This window comes from Microcebus murinus, chromosome 10 (assembly GCF_040939455.1).
Source record: "Microcebus murinus isolate Inina chromosome 10, M.murinus_Inina_mat1.0, whole genome shotgun sequence".
Lineage (NCBI taxonomy): Eukaryota > Metazoa > Chordata > Mammalia > Primates > Cheirogaleidae > Microcebus > Microcebus murinus.
Genome location: NC_134113.1, coordinates 11,563,936 through 11,589,151, shown reverse-complemented (window position 1 = coordinate 11,589,151; position 25,216 = coordinate 11,563,936). Strand labels below are relative to the sequence as shown.

The 25,216-nt window shown below is 48.9% G+C and overlaps 1 protein-coding gene across 1 annotated transcript in view; it reads right to left on the bottom strand.

Moving 5' to 3' along the window:
- MYH9 (myosin heavy chain 9) overlaps positions 1-17,136 on the bottom strand; it is a 92,422-nt gene extending 75,286 nt beyond the window's left edge. The window contains exon 1 of the mRNA XM_012787035.2: positions 16,927-17,136. The gene's annotated coding sequence lies outside the window, so the exon portion shown is untranslated. The remainder of the gene's footprint in view (positions 1-16,926) is intronic.
- Between the last annotated feature and the right edge of the window lie 8,080 nt (positions 17,137-25,216).

Below are 25,216 nucleotides of genomic sequence, written 5' to 3'. Positions count from 1 at the left end.
GGACGGGAAAGGAATGTCATAGTCCTACCGTGAGGAGACCCAGGAAGGTGCTCCCCACGTACTTCCAGCCTGGGGGGGGGGCATAACCTAACCTTACCCTGAACGGACCCTCCTGCCTGGCAACAACAGCCCACTGACTGCACACCTGTGACACAAACATGCACATGTGTGCACACACGCTGTACATAAGAAACCCAAGGTTCCTATTTCTCTAGGTCAGTGGTCAAGGATCCCTTTGAAAATTTGTCTAAGGCTGTGAACCCCTTGCATACCATTTTAGGGTGCTCACAGAGACCCCAAAGTGCAGTCCATGGACTTACAGAGGCCCCCTGTCACAAACTCAAAGATAAAAGTAGGGCTTGGTGGTCTCCTTTCCCACCTAAGCAACGTCAGCCAAGACTTGAGGAGGGATCTCTGGCTTCATTAGCCTCAGAAGGTTAATTAAGCAGGATCTCACGAAGAGTTCCAAGGAAGCCAAGCTGTGGTCAGAACAGCTCATAGCAGGAGTCTGCGTGGGATGGGCGGGAGTCTATTTCCCCTGGCTGCTTTGGAGTCCCCTGGACTCCTTTCCTGGACTCCAAGAACAAGAAACAGAAGGGTGAATTGTCTCTCCCTCCTACATTTCTATCCCTCAGGCCTATTCTCAACTGAGCCAGCACGGTGCCAGCCCTGGGCACAGAGAAGGCATAGGGGGCAGACCAAGCTTTCCAGAGAAGCTCGGAGGGGCAAGCAGCACCACAGGGCCTCTTGCTTCCCCAGGGAGATGATCCTAATACAAGCCATGGGGTGAAGATAAAATCTACTTATTTCACACTTTAGAGGAAAATTAACTTACAGTTCCCAGATTGGGTTGCAGTAGCACCCTTGTCTGAAAGGCTGCCCAACCCCAGCTGTCCTTGAGCAGGGGACCTGGCCGGCGGGACGACCTCACCATGTCCTTCACCAGATACCTGGCTGCCGCTTGTTTTACCACCCGCCAAGAATTGTTCCTTTGCCCAAGCCACAGTCTGGCACCAAAGTGGCCAAAGCTGCAGCTGCACATGAGAGAAGGAAGAAGCCATGGCCCCTGCCCTGGAGAGCTGCCAGATTCACACCATCGTGCCCTGGACCAAGCCCTGTGCCCCTCACACACACACATAGACGTGTGCACAAGTGCACAGACATGTGCACACAGACATGCACAGAGACCTGTGTACACACTGGCCTATGCACACAGACATGTGCACATACAAACACACACACACCCTCGCCAAATGATGCCGGGATCAGGCCAACCTGGACTTAGGTACTGGAGTCTCCACACAGTGGTGGAAGAAACCAGGTAAATTATTTAAACATTCTCCACCTCCCTTACTCCATCTGGAAAATGGGAGTGACAAAGCCTATCTATTGGCAATTAAGTAATAGACACTAATACTTTGTTCTGAGTGCTTTTCACCAGTGATCTCACTTTTCAACACCGAAAACCTATGATGAGGCAGGTTCTACTGGTATCCTGTTTTGCAGGTAAGGAAACTGAAGCCCAGAATGTTTATGTGACTTACTCAAAGGCACACAGGCAGCTGCTGGTGTCTGTATCCTGCAGCTCTCAGAGGCTCTGGGGTGCAAACCTAACCACTCTGCTTCACTGTTTCTGAGGATGCAATGAGGCAGCAGACGCACACAGAGCCTCCAGCAAGGCTTACAGCAGGACCCTGTAAACAGCAGTTGCATTATGATCAGGAAGGGGAAAGAGCAGAGGGGACCCACGAGCTTCTGGGGTCGCCCAGAGCCAAAGCAGAAGTGGCCCTCCTGGCAGATACCAACCTCCTCCTCGGGCAGACTCTCACTCAGCTTCCTTTCCAAATTCCTTTTAACCTGATTTCTCTAAGATAAAGTGCTGGGAGGTAAAGGAGTGTTATCTCCCCACCCATGCCCTCCCAGCGGTCTCAGGATCACAAGGAACAGCCAGGAATTTAATGACCCTGGAGTTGTCTCTGATTCCCGACCACAACCGATTTGGAATGTCCCAGGTCCTAGAACACAACAAAGGCTGCCTGGCAAAGCGAAGAGCCAGTGCATCCTGCCCCATAAGCAGCAGAGCATCACATTCTTCGGATTCTTGTCTGAAAGCCAGAAGGAGAGAGGGTGGGGGTGGGGGCTCCACTATTTCAACCAGAGGCTAATTAAAGCCGAGACTCACGTTAAAGGGGAGAGAGCCTCCTCTGCAGCCTCCCTGGGACACACAGGTCTCCCAAGGTGTATATGCCAAGGTCTACATGCAAAGGGCCTCACAGCCGGACACGCGCGCAGCCCGGCATCTCCACTGTGGTCCTGTCACCCTGAGGACACCCAGGCTCCAGGCCACACAGAGCTAGCCAGTGATGAGAGGGACTCTACCAGACTGGTCTCCACTCTCAGCATCATATAGGAAGCCACTATTTATCTCTTCCTCTCTGACACAAGGTTTAAAGCTCTAGCCAGAGAGTGAGTCCATGGAACTAACCCAGGTGGGGTTCAGGGGAGAAGTCACAGCACTGATGGGGCCTTGTGAACTCCACAGAGCTTGGCAGTGAGTAATTAATCTCATAATGAGGCATTTTTTGTGAGCACTTGGCGCTATACATCCACCTCCTCCTCACCCTGGCAGAGGCAGGAACTGTTGGTGGGTGGTAGGCCAGCTCTGGGCAGAAAGCAGGCTGAGAAGGGGGCGGGGGCGGGGCTGCTGGGCCACGTGGAGGAAGGGAGGGTGGCAAGCCTTCTTCTGAGGGAGAGAGCAAAAGCCCAAGCTCCCTGCAAGAATCAGGCTGACCAGACCAGCCTGAGTAAGAGCCAGACCCAGTCTCTACAAAAAAAGGAAAAAAAAAAAGAGAAAGAAAAGAAAAATTAATTAGCCAGGCATGGTGGGTCGTGCCTGTAGTCCCAGCTGGTCAGAAGTCTGAGGCAGGAGGATCGCCTGAGCCCAGGAGTTGGAGGCTGCAGTGAGCTATGACAACACCACTGCACTCTAGCCTGGGTGGTAGAGCAAGACCCTGTCTCCAAAAAAATTAAAAAGAACAGAACAGAACCATGCTACCAGACCTCACACCTGCCTGCCAACCCTCACCTGCTGTCTATCCAATAGGTCTTGGATAGAAACGGGCTGTATTTTATAACTGGCACCATACAGCCAGCAAGGCAGTGGGACCCAGCAACCACTGCTGTCGGGTTATGTGCAAAAGCACGAAAGTCTACAAAAACCTAACTTCACAAATATAATCCATATAGTGGTGTAAGTGGAGCAAGAAGCCAGGAAAGGCAATGGAAATAGAAGTGAAAAATAACTGGTCTGGCAATTAGGAGCTGGGATAGGACCTTAGATCTCTCACTTGCTACCTGGGGCTAGTCCTTAGGTTTTCATGGAGTGCCAACATTCCCAGCTATAAAATGGGAACATTAATACTGCCACCCTTATGGGACTGACTTAATTGCAATAACCTGAATGTGATTTCAACCTTTATAAAATGATAAAATATTTAATAGACTAAAAGAGATTATCTATTATAAATAGATCAAGATAACCTAGTACTGTGCTGGACAAACTGTGTATAAATAAAACGTATCAACAATAAAGCTAAACTTTATTGAGCACCAAGGTATTTTCCTCATTCCACAGATAAGGAAATCTGAGGCACAAAAAGGTCTACGACTTGCCCAGGATCAAACAGCCTGCCAGTAGGAGAATCAGGATAAGGACAGAGGGTGAGTCCAGAGCCTAGTGCCCTAAGTTCTAGACACACAAACTCACAGTGGATGAAAAGCCAAAGAAATGAAGCCATCTACCCAAGGGTACACAGAGCAAAGTGACAGGTGCTGGATGTTGAACCAGGGTGTTCCACCTGCCTTCAGGTATGAATATATTCACCTGTTTCTCAAGCATATATAAAATGCCTACCATGGGCAAGGCTAGAAGGGAAGGTCCAGTGGCAAGGCCTCTAAAAGGGGAGGCGAGACCAAGCACCACAGCTGGCACGCTTATGTGCTAAGACGTGACCCAGTCTGGTAGCAGCGACAGAAGCAGTGTTCAGCAAGGCGAGCGCTAACTGCAGCCATCCGACACTCTGGCCAGCAACCGGCATTCTAGGTTTACAGTCCTGCAGCAGTTTCCTACAACCATTCTCCCTCACTGGTGTAAAACCCTCATCCGAGGGGAGAAGCCACCTCCAAGAACACTTGGTCCATACGCACTGGGACGAAGGCAGGGCGGCCCCTTACTCAAGTGTTTTGATCAGAAGTGGAACGTGGGAGCAGAAAGCAAAGTGGGACAGAAAAGGAAAAGGTGCTGGTGAACGGGGGGGGGGGGGGGGGGGGGGGGGGGGGGCAGGAGGGCGGGGGCGGGGCACTGGCATTTCCTGGGGGCCATCGCAAACCAGACACTGTGCTCAGTGCCTGCCATATTCAGCTACCCAGAGAACACTGAGAGAGGGGTTTTATTAACCGTACTTTACAGATAAGGAAACCAGAGAATCTTCCTGGAGGGCTTGTCCCCCAGACCAGCAGGAATCGACCAAATGTCCCTGGATTAGAGAACCCTTTGTGTGCTCTCTCTCTCCCTCCCTCCACATACACACACACACACACACACACACACACACCCTTACTCCTTTCTCCCATTATGGATTGAACTGTGTTCCTCCCGCCAAAAAAAAAAATTCATGTTGAAGCCCTAACCCCCAGTACTGCAGAATGTCCCTAAACTTGTGTTTGGGGACAGGGCCTTGAAGGAGGTAATTAAGTTAAAATGAGGCCCTAATCCAATAGACTGGTGTCCTCACAAGATGAGGAAGCGAGGCCAGGGGCTGTGCACACCGCAGGGAGACCATGTGAGACACAGGGAGAAGACAGCCATCTTCACACCCAGGAGAACGGCCTCAGAGGAAGCCGGCCTTGCCCACACTGTGATCTTGGACGTCCAGCCTCCAGAACTGTGAGAAGTAAACGTCTGCTGATTAACCACCCAACCTGTGGCACTCAGTTACGGCAGCCCTAGCAAACCAATACACCCCTCACCTTGTTCTCCGTAGACCTCACTTCATCTTGACTTCCCAGCAAGCTCGTTCGCTGTCTGGCCCCCTCGCTAGAATGTAAACTGCAGGGACTCCAGTTGCTTTACTCAATGATGCATCCTCAGAACCTAGAACAGTCTCTAGCTCATGGCCAGCACGTGACACATATTTAATGAACAAATAAACTAAATGAAAATGGGATTTAAACCCAGCTGCTGCTTCTGAAGTCACCACCCACTCCTTTCCCCTACACCCCACTTCCTCCTGCTGTCTCTGCTCCTTGTATCTGCCTCTCCCTCCCCCAACATAATAGCTAATAAAAAAGTAAAAATAGTATTAAAATAGTATAAATTCAAAGTTACTCTCTAGCCTATAATCGCCACCAGACAGTAGTATAAAAAAGGGCCTCACCTTAACCACCAGGGAATATCATGATCTACCAGGTGCTGAAATCCTCAAGTTCCATTTTACTACTATTACTAATTTTAAGTCAATATGTAAAAAATAAGGCCAGGCGCGGTGGCTCACGCCTGTAATCCTAGCACTCCGGGAGGCCGAGGTGGACAGATTGCTCGAGGTTAGGAGTTTGAAACCAGCCTGAGCAAGAGCGAGACCCTGTCTCTACTATAAATACAAAGAAATTAATTGGCCAACTAATATATATAGAAAAATTAGCCGGGCATGGTGGCGCATGCCTGTAGTCCCAGCTACTCGGGAGGCTGAGGCAGCAGGATTGCTTGAACCCAGGAGATTGAGGTTGCTGTGAGCTAGGCTGATGCCACAGCACTCACTCTAGCCTGGGCGACAAAGCGAGATTCTGTCTCCAAAAAAAATTAAAATAAATAAAATAAAATAAGGCTAAGGTTCAGGTTTTCTGGTGTGTGTCTGTGCACATGCTTGGGGAGGGGGTTGTGACTGAGGACCACTGGTCAGACCTCACACCTGACAGCCAGCACTGATCCAAAGCCCAGGCCAGAGAGGGGAAGTTAGGAGGTCACAAAACCTGACACTCCTAAGGACCATGGAGGTGCCCAGTGACCACCCTGGGCCCCCAGCCCTCTTCACGCCCTCAGCAGCGTGGGTGGCAACAAGCCCCTGGCTCCTTTCTGAACAACAAAAGACTCCTCCCCTGCTCTCAAAGAAGACAGCAGAATTCAAGTCAGACTGACTTGAGTGGGGAGCGGGGCTGGGGGAAGAGGGGCGACAGGGGAGCTAGAAAGAGGAAAGCCACTACACTTGGCAAGGAAGCCATTTCTCTGCAACGACAGAGACCGCTAGAGCAAAGACAACTCCTGCAATCCAGTCTCTAGCCCCTGAGCCACCCATCTAATCCCCTCAGGCCCAGCCGGGCCACCCCCAAATACTCCCTCACTACAAACATCCATCTGATCAAAGGCAGCCACTAGGATTCTGAAACTTCCTCTTTACAACAAAACTAAACTGTTGCAACTTGTTGCTACAATTCTCCCAGCACCCTGGGGGAGGCAGGAGCCACTGGAGAGCAGAAGTCGCCTGCAGGTGGCATTTGGACACTTTGAAGACCTCACCCCACTCCTGCCCCCAACTTCAGCTTCTTCTCACCCACTGGTACCCTCAGCACGGTCTCTCTCTATAGAGCTGGGCACTATTCCCTGAGCCTTCCTCTTGGCAAGGTCCTCTGGAGAAGTTTCTGCTCCTTCACCTCCTCCCAGTGGATTTTCTAGAACAAGCCTTATAACTGCCATACATATTGGGGGGGGGGAGTAGATTGAAGAGCTTTTTCCAAAGAGTCCAGAAAGATCCCCCAGCTCCATGTTCTAAGCTTTCTCACCACTAATGAGAAAATGGATTTACCTGTTTTCTACCAACTGGAATGGGGCATGGGGACTGCCATCATCTCCTTGGCCCTGTGACAGCCACAGCAGAGGGAAGTGACCATGTTCCTGGGTCTAGACTGTGAGCCCCTCAAGGGCAGGGCCTGGGACACCTCATTCTCCTGCATCCTGACCACTTGGCCATTTCTGGCCTAGATCTAGAATAGATGTTCAGCTGGGAGTGGCGGCCCAAGCCTGTACCAGGCTCTTTGGGAGGCCAAGCTAGGAAGATTGCTTGAGCCCAGGAATTTGAGACCAGCCTGGGCAACAGACTGACACCCTGTCTCTAAAAATAAAAACAAAAGAAAAAGAAAAAAAACAATAGATGTTCAGGATATATTTACTGAATGAATTTCCAAAAGAGTCAATAAAACCCATGGAATTTTCTGGCAATGTAAACAATGGTTCTTCCCCTAAGTGGACCATAACATGGCTATTAAAATATTAATTGTGGAGGCTATTGCAACACAAAAACTTCATTTTATAGTATTAGGAGAATAAGTCAAAATACATGACAGTATGTGTTCTGCTTATAACTTTGTAAAATATGTGTGTATTTAGACAGGAAACCCAGAAAAATTCAAACAGTGGATGGGGTGAGGGACAAATTTGCTTTTTGCCAGCTTTGTTGTTATAAATGTTTATGCTATAAACACCACCACGCCTTATTTTTTTACTTTAAAAAGGAAATGGATTCCAGGAACAATTATGTCTCTCTCAATGCCCCATTAAAAGTCTCATCCCAACTCCTTTGGCTGGGAACAATGTGCTGACCACACAACCAGAGGGCCCAGGCAGAATTCCCAGCACCCTCCAGAGGTTAACGACCTGGGAATGGAATCCTGCACTCCCACATTTCCTAGGAAATGGCAAGGACACAAGCTTTAATGGGCCACCTTGGCCTATGCGAGGGAGCTCCTAAGGAGAAGAAACCTTTTCCCAGCCCCAGGTGACTCATAGGGCCTTGGCCAACCTGAATCACCCCCAAACAAAGCTCCGCCGGAGTCTGAGCAACCGAACAAGGTCCCAGCCCTGCTCCCTGGACTCGCCACGCCATGTCACTACGCTGCAATCAGCTCAGAGGCTGCCTCCTCTGGGCTCCAGAATCTGTATCTGATGGGACCATCAGCTCCTGGAAACAAGGGCCCACGTTTCCTTCACCCCCATATCTCTAGCACCCAGCCCAGGACCTTACTCACAGAGTAAGTTCTCAAAAGTCACCGTTGAAAAATGACTAAGGATTTGATGGGAAGACAGATGAAGGAAGGAAGGAAGGAAGGAATGCAACAGCTCCAAGTGGGCTAATGTCCAGAAAAGCCCACTAGTGGAGAGCTAGGCCCTCTGCTAGCTGGGTCCCCTGTGGGCGCTGCTCAGGGTCTAGCCAGCGACAGGCAGGCACAGCAGGCAAGTCATTCCCAGGGCTGGATTCACACCAGTAGCCAAGGTCTTGTCACCTGCCCTTCCTTAGGACCGACCACACTCATCTGAAAAATGGCCGGTTGGGGTTAAAGGTGAAGCCAGGAGTCAAGGCAACATGATCAAAATGGCGACTGAGCTATGAGTAGCCAACAGCGGTGTGGGGTGTGAAGCCCACTCTGAGGCCCAGTGCTCTGCTCGTTGGGTGAACTCTCAGCCACTGGCGAGAGAGGAGGCCTCAGGGCCCAGTGCAACCCCTCACTGCCAAGTGAGGACATGCACACCCAGGAGTGAAGGGCGTCTACAAGGCCACACCTGGGTCTGGAGTCAGAGCACCCGAGTTTGAACCCCTGCATGGTATCTTCATCTGCAAAATGGGGATAATTTCCTACCTTGTGGAAACAAGGGAAGAATCAAATGACATGATCCATGTAAAAACACTAGCACAATGCCTGGTACATACAAGTGCTCAATAAAATTTACCTATTAGTAGCAGTAGTAGAGCTGGGACTCCACCCAGACATCCTGATTGCAGGCGGCGGCTCTTCCTTCCTTCCTTGCCCACCTGCACGTCTGCTGCCGCCTCGACTCAGGCCATCAGAGCCTCCAGGAACCTACCTCGAGGTGCTCGGCAGTCTGCAGTCACTCAGGGTAGCATGGGCCTGCCTCATGCCAGTCTCCCTCTCAGCCTCCCAACTCTCTATCACAGGGTAAGGCTCCCTGGTGACAGGGACAGGCTCTCAGCCTTCCATGGCCACTGAGGCCCCACTAAGCACCACACGGTGTCGGCCACGGAGCAGGAACCTAAGGAGTCTCTGCTGATTGACTTGGCAAAGAAATTGGGAGGCAAATTCCCTTATACCCAATAGTTGCTCTTAGATATGAAAAAAGTATATAAAAACTTGATTGATTGATCGAGACAGAGTCTCACTCTGTTGCCCGGGCTAGAGTGCTGTGGCGTCAGCCTAGCTCACAGCAACCTCAGATTCCTGGGCTCAAGCAATCCTCCTGCCTCAGCCTCCTGAGTAGCTGGGACTACAGGCATGTGCCACCATGCCTGGCTAATTTTTTCTATATTTTTAGTTGTTTGGCTAATTTCTTTCTCTTTATAGTAGAGACAGGATCTCGCTCTTGCTCAGGTTGGTCTCAAACTCCTGAGCTCAAACGATCCGCCCACCCCGGCCTCCCAGAGTGCTAGGATTACAGGCATGAGCCACCACACCAGCCTAAAAACTTTAAAGTGCCTCCCTACCACCACTTTTCTCACTCTAAAGATTCCCAGACAAGTACCCACCATCAGTGCTTTATAAAATGGAGCGATCCCTGACTGGCATTCAAAAGCTTAGACTTGAACTCCACTCTTGCACCAAAGACCAGAGGCCCTGACCACCGGTGACAGCCACCAGGCCACTGCCTGGGGAGAGAGAGGAAAAAAGACCCTGCCTCTGACCACCGTGTCCTTGCAGTCCACTGAGTTCTAAAATCTTCTCCCCTATTCCGGCCCAGTTAGATTAAGTCACCCAACTGTTCCAAATGCCTTGTTCTTTATGTTTATCAGACAGGAAGCTGCCTTCTCCAGCCCAGTGACTTAATGTAAAACACAGGAAATGCAGCGGCTTTTGAACACAGACAACTCTAAATAAAGGTACCTCTACTGCTTTTTAAAAAGGGGATGCAAAAGTTGCAAGCCCCAGAAACCTCACAGCATCAATGCCAAGCATGTTCCAGCAGGTTCCTCAGTCACCTTAGTCATTGTACCTTGCTGTCAAGGGACAGGCTTCTTGGATAAATATAAAATCTTTAAAACTTACACATATATTTCCTACCACCTGAGGACAGATGAGGTTGATGATAATATGAAGAAGAGGAAGGGCAGGAAGAGGACAACCGCACCATTTCACATACTTTTACTACCCTAAGAAAGCAGGCATCTCCACGTTGCAGACGGGGAAACCAAGGCCAGCAGCAGGAGAAAAGGCCGTAGTCTGAACCCAGCTCTGACTGATGTCAAAACCTTGTTTTGTTCCTTCTGCCACAGGTGATGTATTGAAAATACAACAAATTGATTACCTAAGACATTAGATGACCTGAAGTTAGCAGACATCAGGACCAGCTAAAGGACAGTGGAGAGCCAGTGCAGCTCTCCAAATGGCCCACCTGCTGCCTGGCACCACCCCATGTGAAATATTTTTTTTGAGCCCTGTGAACTTTCAGCCCAAGTGGTCCTATGCAACTGGAAGGAGTTCAGAGAAGCGCAAATACTTCCCACCCCATTCCTTAACCCTAATGTCCCCCTACAAAAGAAAAAGATTAAGGGAATAGAAAAATAGACTCCTGAGGAAAGATTAAAGGAGCTAAATGTGTGTTGCTTGGCTAAACAGCACATAAAGGTGAAGAAAGAGATGGTAACCATTTAAAAAACACTTTTAAATGAGGCCTCCTGATTCGAAGAGAAAGGGCCTGGGGTGCAGTGAAACCAGTAGCCAAGGTTTTCTCCTGACTCACAGAATGAGCTTGAGCAAATCACTCTTTCACTAATGGAAAAAAAATACATATATTTTCAATTATCTCCGAGATCCCTTCCAGCTCAGACATTCTATAATTCTAAGTAAATTCAGTGGGGAGGTTTTTAATCATTGTTGTTGATTTTTCTTTTAAGCAGGGCACCATTTAGAATTACAGTTCAAATAAAAGAAAAAAAGAAAACCTAAGGCTTAAGTTCACAAAATGTAAATGTCCTTTAGGTCAGTGACAACTTCTAAAACAAAGAGATTAGCTTATAGCTTCCTCATGACATTAAAAACTGTATGGAGAGACATCATGCTGGCCCAGGGAGCAAGAAATGCCTCCCTGAGATGCCCCCTCTTTCCTCTGGCAAGTGCCACGGGACCTTGAGGTCTTCTGAAAGGCACAGAGGGAGTGCCTGGAGGGAGGGGGAGATCAGCTACCCTCACCCTCTCCACAGGCCTCAGCCCAACCTGCACAGGCAGGAAGCCACACCCTTCCAGAAGGTCCCACAAGGGTCCCTCCAGCCACAGCAGGAGGTTCCTGGGCTAGAGATGCAGACAGCTGCTGATGGTACCCCGACTGGCCTGGACCCCCGCCAAGGGCAAGCTAAGGGCCTTCTCTCCGCCTGCCCAGGCACTGAATCATCTCAGGCTTGAGAAACTCATGGTCAGAATGGGGACCTGAGTAATTCCAGGAGAAGCCTGCCTCCGTTACTTTTTAAAGAGACACGCATCAGACCCAAGTGGGCAGCTCCCCTGTGCCTCCCAAGTATTTGGTGCCATCTAAGCACGAGGGGTGGGGAGGCGGGGTGCAGATACACCCCCCCACCATGTGCTGGCAGCCCTATTTTAGAGCCAGGCTCACTGTGTGGACTCAAGGTGTGACTCAGGTCATTCCCCGAGGAGTCCCCGAGGCTGCTTTGCAGGGACTCCAGCCCACTCAGGACCCTGATAGGGTATTTTTTTTTTTTTAAGACAGAGTCGCACTCTATTGCCCAGGCTAGAGTGAGTGCTGTGGCGTCAGCCTGGCTCACAGCAACCTCAAACTCCTAGGCTCAAGCGATCCTCCTGCCTCAGCCTCTCGAGTAGCTGGGACTACAGGCATGTGCCACCATGCCCAGCTGATTTTTTCTGTATATATTAGTTGGCCAATTAATTTCTTTTCTATTTATAGTAGGGACGAGGTCTCACTCTCGCTCAGGCTGGTCTCAAACTCCTGACCTCGAGCAATCCACCCGCCTCGGCCTCCCAGAGTGCTAGGATTACAGGCGTGAGCCACCGCGCCCGGCCCCTGAGAATTTGCTGGGGAAAAGAGCCCACTGAAGAGCCAGCCAAGGCCAAGGGGTCTTCCTTGACAAGGGATCAGGGCTCCCCAATTCAAAATGCCCCTCTGATCATATTTTCTCAAGAATTTGGGCTTCTGTATTGTTGTTAATATATAAAAACCACAAGCCAGATGTCTGGGGGACAACTGGGGACTAGTCTGTGATGAGGGCCCGGAGTAAGAAGGTCTGGGTTAGCATTCTGGCTGGGGCAGGCTCCCCAGGACAGGACAGCTTAGGGTCTGGAGCCAGGCGAGCTGTGGGGAATCTGGCAAATGGGTATCCCGAAATACTCTGCACACGTGGGCTTCCTCCTCTCACACAGCAAAGCAAAGGCAATCATCTACATCTCCCAGAACATGAGGAAGGAGGTCAGAGGAGACATCTGTCTAAGGGGTTGCTCTAGTGATAATGTGACAAGAAGGAGAAGACAGGACCCGGAGAGTTCCAATCACAAAGGGCAAGTCAGTCTGTGTGTAAGACCCTTCTCTCCTTCCCTGCACACAGCAGGCATTCAATATGAAATCTGGAATCTGAACAAATGCACTTTAAAGTTGAGACCTATAAGACCAGCCACCCGGCCCCTTATTTTGATAGTTAAGAAAAATAAGATATAAATTTCTGACCATTTAAGGACAATATATATAAAAGGGTATTTAGTGAAAAATAACACTCACCCCCAACTCCTGCCACCTGGGCCCTTATGAGACAACCACTATTACCACAGTCTTAGTGTCTTTCCAGAAATATTGCAGGCACAGAGAAGCAGAGGTGACATACCACGTTTTACCTCTTACACGTTTTTACACTACTTTGCATCCAGTTTTTTTCCCCAATTACCACATATCTTGGAAAGCATGCCCAATCAGTGCATATAGATTGGCCTCATTTTTTAAAGGGCTACAAGGATTTCCACTGAACAGCTATACTATAATTTATTTGACCTTTTTAATGGACAGCTTGTTTCTTGTCATTGTCTATGACAATGCTACAAAGAATATTCTCAGACACTTACTTTTTGCACATTTGAGTTTATCTGTGGGATAAATTTCTAAAATGCAGTCAGAAGGAATATGCTTTGACAGACATTGCCAAACTACCTTCTAAAAAGAAAGCTGTACAATATACACTCCCATCAATAAGGTACAAGAGTGACTAAGGAGTAGGGGCATTTTGGAGAAATTTAAATTACTGAATTTTTCAGTTTACCAGGCACTCCTGTGCATAACTGGTGGGCACATAAACTGGTACTATGTCACTGTAGCACTGTATAGCTCTTTCTAGCAAAATCAAACCTACCCTTGACCAGAGCCAGAGCTAGAAACCAGGTCTCCTATTGCACAAGTTCAGTACTCTTTCCCCTATCACCTCTTGACTATCTCCCATGGGAAATCGTGTTTTAGAACTAAAACCACATTCAGTCTGCACGCCTTCCAGCCAGGCCCGGGCCCTGGGAAGAGGTCACTCAGCTCCACATCACCAAGTGCATCCAAAAGCATCAGCAGATGGGCCTCGTAACCACTTGTGTCTTTACCACTTGTGGTTCACAGTGCACAAACAGTACATGCAACCTTTTTAGAGGTAGAAAGAACACTGAGCTAGGAGCCCAGAAAATAATCTACCCCCCCACCTGCACCCCTGGATTCCTGACCTGATAACCCAGAGAGTTAAGACTGATTATATATTTTTATATATATATATATTTATATATTTTTATATATATATATATTTTTTTTAAATGTATGTAGCCACCATATATGCCTATTTCATTTAGTTCTCACATCTAACCTTGCAGGGTAGGTAGCATGCTTCCACATCACAGATGAGGAAATTGAGGCTCAGGGAGGATGGTTACATGACTTGCCTAAGGTGACAAAGCTAGTTAAGTGACAAGGTCAGGATTTGAACTCTGCCTATCTCTAAAGCTCATGTTCCTCCCATGATCCCAACTCTTCCCAGCCCTAAGAATGGGATTCTGTAAGCTACGGGAGCAGAGAGCAGCCAGGACTCCATTCTGTTGACACCAGAGGACTCGTGCTCAGGGGCTCAGTGCACCAAGGGTTAAGGCTGAGAGGCAGTGACTCTCTGGGGCTGCACAAAGGGAAAATGCACTTCCTGCCCCAGCGGGCAGAGATGCTGTTTTATGCTCAGTAAATTAGGACATTTGTTTAATTAAGACGACACACAGATTTTGTTATTCTAAATATTTCTGGAACACGATGCTTGGGAGGAAGCTGTCAAGGCATGGATTTTTTTTTTTTCTTTGCTTTGGGTTTCTCTTTCTCTCCCTCCAAGAGAAGGGTAGGGCCAGGCTTAGAGGAAAACAACAGCCCACCCCTCCTCTCCTTTTGAAATAAAGATGTCAAGCTGGTAAGGGCTGTCTTAAGTACTTTATGGAAGGATTAGCTAGAAGAGGAAGTGAAGAAAGCACAGCCTGCCTGGTTTCTAGCAATACCCTACCAGGCTACACAACAATGGTGCATTTTTTGAGTGTGCTTTCCTTCTTTAAAGAGCTAACAGATCCTTGTTTTGTTTTTTCTGGAGCAAGAGTAGGCAAGAGGCAGGCTGTGATTAACATGCATTCTTCATCCACAAGAGAGAAGTTGTCCCATCTCCAACCTCTTAGGTTAAAACGTTTAAGAATAAAAACAAGAAAGCCAGGGCCCCAACCCTCTCTCTCTCTTCTTCTACCCTCTACCCACAGGGCCCTTCAGACAAACGGTCCCACAAAATGCGCCTCTCAGGCTGCCCTTCTCCCGAGGGCTGGAGACGGCTCTAGGCTGGGCTGCCAACACCGGCTCTACCAGCACCTGGATCTGCCCACCTGCGCCGCCAGGACTTGCTGAGAGTGAAGCTCTTTGGTGTCACCCCACAGTCATCTAGGAGCACACTGGATCTCAAATTACACTGAGAAATCTCTTAACATTTTTAATTACCCCCCAATTATCCACTAAATGACTCCTCACTTTCCAACACCACATGCTTGCCTCAGTTTGCCAAACCTGTAACATGCTCCTTCCTCATGGCAGCTTCCCCCTTGCCCTGGACAGAAGTGGCCCCTCTCTGCCTTGAAATTCCTCAAGTCCTTTGTCTATGGCATGCTTGGGACACACATCACAGGCTGCCTTTGTATTGCAGTCACTCTGCCACTATTTCCCCTTGAGGACTGTAAACTCCCCAAGAGCAGAGGCTGGGGCTCCCCTCTCCCAACCCCCATGACTCACAGTGCCTTTCTGGGGTCCCTGTCATCCCTGCCTCACAGTAAGAGTCATCTACAGATTTGTCTCAGCTCTCCCCTCAGTGCCCATGGGCAGGGGCCAGGTCTTACTCAATCTCACACCCCACCACCACCTGGCAGAGTCCCTGGCACAGAGAACCCAGTTAAATATTTGCTCAATTACACATCTGTGAGCCCTTCCCCCATCCAGAGCTGCCTTGTATATGAACTAACTAATATTAATTAAATGATTGTCCAAACAGGCCTTCGGGCAGCCTCCCTCCTCACCAAAGAGGGAATACTAAACCCTCAGGTGAGGTTATTAGGTGGGGCCCACACGGTGGAGTCAGAAATGGCCACAGTGTTGCACTGTATGGAGAAGGAGCTACGGTTCTCTTCCCCTTCAACAGTTACTCAACAGTTACTTTGAAATCCTGTTAAACCTAGAAGAAGGGGCAGTGAACCGAGAAGCGGTTGGGCCTCTCAATTGCTGGTGGCGAGAGCTGCCTGCCTCCAAAACCTGGAACTTCCCTAGGAACCTTCTCCCCACACCGGCTGGGTGGGGGCTGGGTGGGGCCGAGGCAGCAGCCCTGGCTCTCACCCTGCCCCCTCTTCAGGACAGCCAGCGAGCCAGTCCTGGAAGGTACTCCGTCTCAGTTCAGAACAGCAGCACTGCCCTGGAGGGATGGGGGGCCGGGGTCCCGCCCTGGGCGTGGCCCCAGGACAGGACTGGGGTGAGGACCCCTGAACAGGGAAGTGGGCAAGTGTAGAAAACCCCGGACCTGGCTCAAACAGTTAAGATGCAACAGCCCAGGCCTGGTCCTAGCGGCGGGCCAGCTCCCCCGCGCCCCGCCCGGGCGGGGCGGCCCCGGGCGCGGCGGAATCAGGTGCACGCCCGGGCCGCCCGGCATTCCGGACTTCCTCCCCAGCACCGGCCGGCGGTGGGGCTGGAGCGGGGCGGGGGGCGGTCTTTCCGGCCCCACGGACCGTCCCCGCCCGGCCCCTTCCCCACGCACCCACCCGTCCTCCGGGGCCCTCCGCGGCCGAAGCGGCAGCGGGGCGAACGAGGAAGTGGCGGCAGGACGGAACCGGCGGTGCAAGGTCTGCGGCAGACCGTCCGGCTGACTCAGGGCGCCCTGACAGCTGCCCAGCGGTCCTCGCCCGCCCGTTACCTCCGCGTCCCAAACGCCTGGAAACTTCCAAAGAAGCGGCTGCCCGAGCCCCCACCTCACCCCCCGCTCGGCCGGGCCCCGGGCCGGCGGCTCCCCGGAAAGGGTTAAAAGTTTGCCCAACTCGGCCCGGCGAGGCGAGGGCGGGGTGCCCGTCCCGGCGGAGGGGAGGTCGGCTCCCGCGCCCCGTCCGCGGACCGCGCCGGCGGGGGAGGGGCGGGACCGGGGCTCGCTCGGGCTCCCGCGCAGGGGTCCCGGCCCCGGGAGATGCGGCGCCCGGGCCCGCCGCGCTCGCGCCCGCCTGCGCAGGTCGCCGGCCGCGCCGAGGCCGAGAACCACGCGTCCGCCCGCCCGGCCCGACGCCGCGCGTCTCGTCGCCGCCCGCCCGGGGCGGGACCCGCCGGCGGGGCTCGCTCACCTGAACCTGGATGTGCCCGGGGAACAGGCGCTGCTTCTCCCGAAAGGACTTTCTCGAGCGCTCGGGCGCGGCGGGGTGGGGCGAGCGCGCGAGGCGGGAGCTGCAGCAGGTCAGCCTCGCTCAGCCTTCCGTGCCCTGCCCAGGAACCGCGGTGATCTGCGCGCCTCACCGCACCCAACTCGGCTCCTCGCCGCCTTCCCGCCCCGCCCTCGCGGTACTGGCCCATTCCGAGCCGGACGCCGGCCTGGGGGCGGGGCCTGCAGGGACCCCGCCCCCGCCCTGCCTCACCCACTCCAGCCCTCGCCTGGTCTTGATGGGCAGCCGTCTTGGCCTGTAAGAAGGGTGTGGGCGGAGCCGTACCCATCCGCCCCCACCGCAGCCAGCCGCTGCACCTTCCCCCGCGCTTCCTAGGCGGGAGCCCCGCCCCCTAGGGCGGGTCCAACGGACAGCCAGGTTCTAGGGCAAAGATTGACACGGGGTGAGTCCAATCGGAGGGCGGCCGGTCAGGGCGCTGAGGCTCCGGGGCCAGGTTTTGGTGCGTTGCCTGAGCCGGGGCGAGGCCCGGCGGGAGCAGACTGGGAAGGTCCCGGGCTCTGACACCCCGCCCCGCGAGCTGTGTTTTCTGTATCCTACCAGAAGAACAGACACTAAGTACCATATAAGGGAAAAGTGCTGTTTTACATCATTGTGGTGGCCTGCGGGGGCGGGTATGGACGCGGGTCTGAATTCCGTGGTGCGTCCTGAGTTCGATTCTTGGCTCTGTCTTTTGGAGAACACACGCAGCTGTCTTTCAGCCTCTATACCTTTGCTCTGGCGGTTCCCTCTGCCTGGAATGCCCTTCCCAGCCTGTCTTTACCTCCACGTCTTTAACTCGCATACATTTTTTCAGATACTTGTTGCGAATTGCATCCCCTCCCTTTTTTTTTTGGATACTGTCCACTACAAGAGGATAAATTTTTTTCATTTTAAAAAATATTTTACATTTATCTTTTAATCCACCTGGAATTTATTTTGGCTTTGGAGTGAGGAAGAAATATAACATAATTTTTGGAATAGCCACTTGTCCAAACACTATTTTCTCCAATGAAAATGGAGAGGCTTTAATAGTGGTAGCTTTGTGATACATTTTATATGGATGAGGGCAAATTTGTCCCTCAATACTTTCCTCTTGGAATGCCCCTGCTATCGTGACTATTCTTCCAAGTGGACTTCAGAAAAAAAGGCAAAAGAAAGTTAGGAAAAAGGGTTTGCAACTCTGTGACAAAGAATTACTAACAACAATATATAAAGATCTCTTCACAGTTGATAAGAAAAAACCCAAATACTCCAAAATAAAAATGGGCAAAAACAGGACCGAGTGATTTTAAAAGAAGAAATATAAATGGCCAATAATTATGAAAAAATTAATAAAAATAAAAAAGAATAAAAACTCCCAATATTGGACAGGTTTCTAGATACAAGTAGGAAGGTAAATCTATTAATTCTGAGAATTTATCCTAAAAAATAACTGGGGATAGGTGCAGTGGCTCACACTTGTAATCCTAGCACTTTGGGAGGCCTAGGCGAGGGGATCACTTGAAGTCAGGAGTTCAAGACCAGCTTAAGCAACATAGCAAGACTTTGTCCCTACAAAAAAATTTTAAAAAACAGTAGACAGGCATGATGGTACATACCTGTAATCCCAGCTACATGGGAGGCTGGGGAAAGAGGATCCCTTGAGTCCAGGAGTTCAAGATTGCAGTGAGCTATGATTACACCACTACCCTCTGGCCTGGACAACAGAGCAAGACCCTGTCTCAAAAAAAAAAAAAAAAAAAAAATATATATATATATATATATATATATATATATATACATGTTTGTAGGCAGAGGAGCTGCCAGGATGTGGAAGAAACAAATAATTAGCAAGACTACAAAACCACATGTACAGTATGATCTGAATTTTATTTCTTTCTTTATGTTTTGTTGCTTTTTCGTTTTTGTTTTTGAGACAGAGTTTCACTCTGTAGCACGGTCTAGAGTGCCATGGCATCAGCCTAACTCACAGCAACCTCAAACTCCTGGGCTCAAGCAATCCTCCTGCCTCAGCCTCCCAAGTAGCTAGGACTACAGGCATGTGCCACCATGCCCAGCTAATTTTTTCTATATATTTTTAGCTTTCCAATTAACTTCTTTCTATTTTTGGTACAGACGGGGTCTCACTCTTGCTCAGGCTGGTCTCAAACTCCTGAGCTCAAACGATCCTCCCACCTCGGCCTCCCAGAGTACTAGGATTACAGGTGTGAGCCACCTCGTCCGGCCTCTTTATGTTATTTCTAACTTTTAATTTTATGTAATTACAAACTTAGAAGAAATGGCAAAAGTAGTGCAAAGGACTCCCATATATTCTTTAGCAATCTTCACCAGTTGTTTACATTTTGCTCCAATTTTATTTTATCAATTTCCTTTTATTATTGAAGTATAATTTACAGTCATTAGAGTACACAAATCTTAAGCATACAAATCAATGAATTTTACATATGTGTAGACCCAGTGTAACCACCAACCAAGATACAGAACATACAGATCAAGATACAGAACATTCAAGCATTCCAGAAGGCTCCTTTGGGCCACCTCCCAGTCACTACCTCCAAAGAGAGCCTGCCTTCTGACTTCTGTCACTAGAGATTGATTTTGCAAACAGAATCGTACAGAGTCTAAACTCTTTCACTCAACAGTATATCTGCGAGTTCATCTATTTAGATCTATGCTAGAAGTCCAGCTTGATTACGGTCGATGAGCCACCATGCCTGGCCAGAAACAAACCAGTGCTTTCTGACACTGCAGCCACAGCTCTGATCTGCTCTCCTTTTCCTCGAATCTCCAGATTTCCTGGAGAACCACCTTCATTCAGGTTCTCAGATACCTCATTTCTGCCCCTACCTCTCCCCAAAACTGTTCCCTCCAAGGACAGCAAGGCGAATGCCTCACTCAGGTCTAGGCTTCCTAAGAGCATCTGAAACTAATCAACACTGCCCCACCCCCGACTACCCCCATACACTTCTAGAAACCCTGCAGAGGACCAGTCACCTTCCTTGTTCTCTGCTGGTTACTTCTCAGCCTTGTGTCCAGGGTGCACATTCAACTGCAATGAACAACTTTGGCTGCATCAGCTCCTTCCCATTGGGTGGTACCTGGGTTATATCTGTTGTTAAATATTTTTAGTATTACCTCTACCAGAGGCTCACATTTATGGAATGTTTTACCGTGTGAAAAGCACTGTACTAAGTACTTTAAGAATTATCTCATATAATCCTCACTATAATACTGTGAGGTTAGATACAAATATTATACCCATTTTACAGATGAGGAAACTGAGGCTCAGATAAGTTAAGTGACTTGCCATGTTCACACATCTACTAAGTGGTGGAGCCAGAGTTCAGACCAGGTGTGTGGAACTTCACAGCCCACTACACTCACTACACTCACCACTACACTCTAGTGCCCACAATTCTCAGCTCTCTTCTCCTCCCTTCTTAATCCATGCCCTCTTTCTTGGGCTTCTAATCCACTCCCCCACTTTTTATTTTTTAATGTTTTTTAGAGACAGAGTCTCACTCAGTCACCCAGGCTGGAGTGCAGGGAGCAGTCTTAGCTCACTGCAGCCTCGAACTCCTGGGCTCAAGCTCCTGCTTCAGCCTCTTGAGTAGCTGCCCTCCCCCACTGTCAACAATTACATCCATGTGGGTGACTTTCAAATCCCTATCTCCAACCCCAGCCTCTTCCTGTTCCTCAGTCTTTTTTTTTTCAATTTTTAAAAAATGTGGCAAAATACACCTAACAAATTTACCATCTCAACCATTTTTAACTGTACATTTCAGTGGCATTAAGTACATTCATATTGTGTAACCATCACCACCATCGTTATTCATTTCCAAAACTCTTCATCCTGCAAAACAGAAACTGTATATGCATTCATTAAACAACTGCCCATCCCCCAGTCCCTGCCAGCCCTTGGCAACCACCACGCTACTTTCTGTTGCTATGATTTTAACCACTCTGGGTACCTCAGATGAATTTCCTTCTTTTTAAACCTGAATAATGTTCCATTGAATGGACATGCCACATTTGCTTTTCCGTTCCTCTGTCAGTGGACGCTTGGGTTGCTATGAACATGGCTATACAAATACCTGTTCAACTCCTTGTGCTCAGTGCTTTGGGGCATACACCCAGAGTGGAATTGCTGCATCAGGTGGTAATTCTACTTTTCTCTTTTTTTTTTTCATTATTTGTTCTTTTTTTTTTTTGGAGACAGAGTCTCACTTGTTGCCCAGGCTAGAGTGAGTGCCGTGGCGTCAGCCTAGCTCACAGCAACCTCAAACTCCTGGGGTCAAGTAATCCTCCTGCCTCAGCCTCCCGAGTAGCTGGGACTACAGGCATGTGCCACCATGCCCAGCTAATTTTTTCTATATATATTAGTTGGCCAATTAATTTCTTTCTATTTATAGTAGAGACGAGGTCTCGCTCTTGCTCAGGCTGGTTTCAAACTCCTGACCTTGAGCAATCTGCCCGTCTCAGCCTCCCAGAGAGCTAGGATTACAGGCGTGAGCCACCGCGCCCGGCTTCTCTTTTTTTTTTTTAAGACAGAGTTTCACTCTATTGCCTGGACTAGAGTGCTGTGGTGTCAGCCTAGCTCACAGCAACCTCAAACTCCTGGGCTCAAGCGATCCTCCTGCCTCAGCCTCCCAGAGTGCCAGGATTATAGGCATGAGCCACCACACCCAGCCTATTTTTAATTTTTTGAGGAACAGCCACACTTTTCCACAGCAGCTGGGCCATTTTACATTCCTACCAAACATGTGTGTGGGTTCCCATTTCTCCACATCTTCACCAGCTCTTGTTATTTTCTGGCTTTTCTAATAGTTACCATCCTAATGAGTGCCAGGTGGTGTCTCCTGGTTTTGATTTGCATTTCCCTAAGGATTACTGATGTTGAGCAGCTTTTCATCTATTATCGACCACTTGTATATCTTCTTTGGAAAAATGTCTAGTCAAGCTTTTTGCCCATTTGTGAACTGAGTTGTTTGGGGGTTTTGTTGTTGAGTCATAGGAGTTCACTATGTATTCTGGATATTGACCCCTTATCAAATATATGAGTTGCAAACATATCCTATTCTGTGGGCTGCCTTTTTATTCTGTTGGTAGTGTTTTTTGATGCAAAAAGTTTTTAATTTTCTTTGTCTTTGACTTTTGAGGACTAAAGAAAAAAAAAAACAAAAGAAAAAGAAAAAAGTTTTTAATTTTCAGGCAATCCACTTTTTTATTTTGTTTCCTGTGCCCTTCAGTCTTTTTTTAAATTTATTTATATTTATTTATTCAGTTTTATTTTAAAAAAATTTTTAGGAAAAAAATTAGTTTAAGGCTTTCTACTTAAATTTATTTTGATAAAAAATTTTTTTAAGAAAGGGAGTCCCCTGTTCTGTCCAACACTGTTGGAGCAAGCGACAGATCCACGGGACCACCTAACACACTGCCCAGTCTTTTTTTTTTTTTAAGTCCATATAATTTTTTTAGGCTGACACAATATATCCTAGACTGGACATAGACTATCTTTGGAAGGATGTACAAGCAATGAGTAACATTGGTTGTTCTTAGAAAAACCATGTAGCTGGGAAATAGGGGTGGCAGAGAGAGTTTTGAATGAAAAAAAACCACTTTTATATCTCTTAAATTTAGACTCATGTAAATGTACTATTTAAATAAATCAAATTTAAATATGAAAAGGTATGCTACAAATTAAAATATAGATACGAAGTAACACACGCTCATTTTTAAAGTTAGAAGATATCTTTAAAAGTATAAAGAAAAACATCTAAGTCACCTATAGTCCTATTACCCAACTTCAAGATTCTTGGCCAGCTTCCCTATTGTTAACTGCATCCTCACATCCAGCACAGTGTGTAACACTGGGCTCCCACCATCCCAGATCTTGCCAAACCTGTCTGCACACCTGGCTTCCTGCTCTGCTCACATTTCCAGCCTCTCTGTCAACCAGACCACAGGAGAGGACTCCCTTTCTTCCCTCCCCCCTGGCTCCTGGGGCTCTTCCCTCCTCCCCACCATCTTACCCAGCATCCTCTGCTCCCCAGCCTTCTCCTGTCCTGCTCTGGTACTTGCCTGTCTCCCCGTGCTCCAGACCCTGGACCTTGGTTTCCCAAGAGGGCCCTCCCGGACTGCCTCTTGCATTCTGGGATTAATCTTCCTGAAGCCCAGGTTTTTTTTGTTGTTGTTGTTGTTGTTTTTGAGACAGAGTCTCACTCTGTTGCCCAGGCTAGAGTGCTGTGGCGTCAGCCTAGCTCATAGCAACCTCAAACTCCTGGGCTCAAGTGATCCTCCTGCCTCAGCCTCCCGAGTAGCTAGGACTATAGGCATGTGCCACAATCCCCAGCTAATTTTTTCTATATATTTTTAGTTGTCCTGCTAATTTCTTTTTATTTTTAGTAGAGATGGGGTCTCTGTCTGCTCTGGCTGGTTTTGAACTCCTGACCTCGAGCTATCTGCTCACCTTGTCCTCCCAGAGTGCTAGGATTACAGGCGTGAGCCACTGCACCTGGCCTAAATTTTATATATATACATATATATATATATATATATATATTTTTTTTTTTTTTTTTTGGTAGAAACAGAGTCTCACTATGTTGCCCAGGCTGGTCTCAAACTTCTGGCCTTTACCAATCCTCCTGCTTCAGCCTCCCAAAGTGCTAGAAATATAGGAGTGAGCCATGGCCTAAATTTTATATATATATATATTTTTTTTTTTTTTGGTAGAAATGGAGTCTCACTATGTTGCCCAGGCTGGTCTCAAACTCCTGGCCTCTACCAATCCTCCTGCTTCAGCCTCCCAAAGTGCTAGAAATATAGGAGTGAGCCATGGCCTAAATTTTATATATATATATATATATATATATATTTTTTTTTTTTTTGGTAGAAATGGAGTCTCACTATGTTGCCCAGGCTGGTCTCAAACTCCTGGCCTCTACCAATCCTCCTGCTTCAGCCTCCCAAAGTGCTAGAAATATAGGAGTGAGCCATGGCCTAAATTTTATATATATATATATATATATATATTTTTTTTTTTTGGGTAGAAACAGAGTCTCACTATGTTGCCCAGGCTGGTCTCAAACTCCTGGCCTCTACCAATCCTCCTGCTTCAGCCTCCCAAAGTGCTAGAAATATAGGAGTGAGCCACGGCACCCAGCCAAACAACCCAACCATTATGGCTATTTTTATTCTCCTCATTTTACAGAGAAGAGAGCTGAAGCAAAGGATGTTAAGTAACTTGTTCAAATTCATACAGTTAATAGGTGGTAAGGCTGGGATTTGACCCGGGATAGTCTGGCTCCACAAGATCCAAAACCTCTCTCTTTATTGCACTGTCTGAGTGGACATGGCCCTGGCCCCCAAAGAGCTGAGACCACATCGTGCCTCTCTCCTGCTCAGGAACCTTCCCAGTGGCTGCCTTCTGTGCGAAGCCCAAACTCCTAACCAGACGCCCCAGGCCCTGTGCGATTGTGTTCAGCTTCCTGGTAGGCCCGTCTCTCCCTGGTTCTCTGCAGGAACTTATTCCCCTAGCAGCGGCAGCTCACTGTCCTCGGAACCTTGACCATTCTACAAACTGGCCACTGTCACGCCACTGCTTTCATACCCTCTCTGACAATTCTACCCACTGGACTCCTACCCATCCTCCAAAACCCCACGCTCCCACTAGAAAGTGACTTCTCCCTCGGCTTGACCTGTGGCATGCTTGCGTCTCTCTGACTGCACTTCTCCCTTTCCGTCATGTGTCTGTCTTGTGCTGCCTGGGTCAGAATCCAGTCTCTGCCACTTACTGAACCTGTCTGTGTCTCAGTTTCCTTCTTTATAAAACGGGGACGATGATAATCCCTACAAACTTGGGTTGTTGTGAGGGAGCATTAAATGACTTGATATATGTCGAGCACCGACAACAGGACCAGCACAGAGTAAGTGCCGAACAGTGTTTGCTATTACAATGATGATGATTACACATCTTCCTGGCTTATCTCCTGTAACAGGTTCATGTTTCATCCCCAAATATTCCCTGAGGGCTTATGATCTGCCAGCCCCCGTGCCAGGTGCTGGAATTCAGCGATAGACAAGGTGCAGTCTCTGCTCTGAAGATGTTCACGCAGGTACCACTGGGACAACCTAGAAAGTGTGCACAGGCACCGGCACCGGGTGCTGTAGGGGCAGGGGCCGTGTAGGTGAATGGGAGTTGCAGCTCATTCAGGCA